The sequence below is a fragment of the Stegastes partitus genome, unplaced genomic scaffold (assembly GCF_000690725.1).
Source record: "Stegastes partitus isolate 25-593 unplaced genomic scaffold, Stegastes_partitus-1.0.2 Scaffold285, whole genome shotgun sequence".
Taxonomy (NCBI): Eukaryota; Metazoa; Chordata; class Actinopteri; family Pomacentridae; genus Stegastes; species Stegastes partitus.
The window spans coordinates 110,461-112,232 of record NW_007578016.1 but is presented as its reverse complement, the minus strand read 5'-3'; positions in this window follow the sequence as shown (position 1 = coordinate 112,232).

The window sequence follows — 1,772 nt, the reverse complement described above, 5'->3', positions numbered from 1 at the left end:
GAAGTAAAAAGATAAGATAAAATAAGAACAACAACAACAAGAAACTCAATAAAAAAACAACCTATTAATAAAAGCAATCTCTGGGATAATAACCAGGATAAGAACATAACATTTAATTTAAAAGTCACAAAGATAAACAGAGCTAAGAAATAAAACAAGCAGATTAAAATAAAATAAAGTGCAAATGTCACTACTTCTTATTGAGCTCAGGAACAAAGCTGTTTTTATGATGCTCTGTCCTTTACGTGGGACTAAAAACCCCCGTCCAGACGGAAGAAGCTGAAATTCACCTCGCAGAGGATGGGAGTCATCACTAAGGATTGATATCTGTTTAGTGGACAGGGAGGCTGCACTGGGGTTCACCAATCAGACGACTGGACCATCTCACTATTTGGTTCAATGAGTTTTTCTGTGTCTGACCTCACCCTGGCACCAAGCCAGAAGATTGAACAGACTCAATAAAAGAACGATAAAACAGAGTCAAGATTGCTCGATCACTGTGGAAATGTAGAAGTTTTCTGAGGCAGTGAAGGCAATGATGGCCCTTTCTGCAGACAGACTTGCAGTTTTCATCAAAACTTAATTTTTCATCAATTATGCATTTGCTCTATTTTGTGACCTTTAATTACAGTGACAGCCTGCCCATCACTTTGTAAACCTAAGGCACAAGAAAAGTCTTGAGAAAATGGGCCTGAGCCAGTGAGAAACATACAATTGTGATGGCACAGAAAGGAGGTATTTAAAAAGTATTCTGATTTTTTGTAGATGTATGTACTTTATGTGAACACCAGCTGGAAGCCAGAATTGCTGCGTCATAACCAGATGGAAATGTGGGTCAGTGTACGGTTAAATAACTCACTGTAATAACTGTAAGAACAGGAATGAGATTTGGGAAATGTGAAACCGTCAGTTGAGCCTACTTTTTGCTGACTCTTTGGCCAAAAATGTCGTCTCACCGGCAGGTGGCCCAGAGGAAGGTGCTCACATCATGAAGTACCCAACAAGGCGGTGCTGCACTTCTTGTAAACTGACAGCTGATATAAGCCCAGCCGTTTGTTTTACATCACCACAAGCAACACTGCCTTTTGTGCACGTACCTGTGTGGTTGTTGGATAACAATACACCTGTTTCCTCCAACAACATCCTGGAGAATGCCTTCAGCTCTGCCACACATACCTGCCTGTCACCTAAATCACCAACTCTATTTTAGAATGTTGCATTTGGCACAAGAGTTGCTGCTTCCTTTCCAGAACTGTTACTAACAATAGACAAAGATGAAAAGAAACAGAAGGCAAACGACGGTTTGTCAACAGGAAAGTGTTTGTGAAATGCTGTGGCAAAGTTTTCCTGATGTTTGGAAACCACACTGACATCAAATGCCCATGTCTACAAGGTTGTTTGTCATAAAAGATAAAAATTCTCCAAACCACCAGTGATGACTAACGGAGTTTGGTATTTTGGGTTTGTAGGTTGCAAATTAGTGGAGTTCCCTCCAACTGATCCTGGTGATCCACTGACGTTTGCTCCAGTGCCACCATGAGGTTGACATTTATGGTTCGTCTCGTATTGTTTGCTACTTTTCGGCTTTGCTTCACAATGAGGATTCAGCGCTGACCAGATGTACTGTCTTTGTGTTGTGTGTGGAGTTAGGGAGTTGTCCTTAATACATGCATGATCCTCAGCACTGCCCCGCATTGTTTCCCCTCAGACTCTCGTCTCCGCTGATACCCAGGATAATCTTAATTGTCTCCCTCTTCTAGTCTTAAAAATGC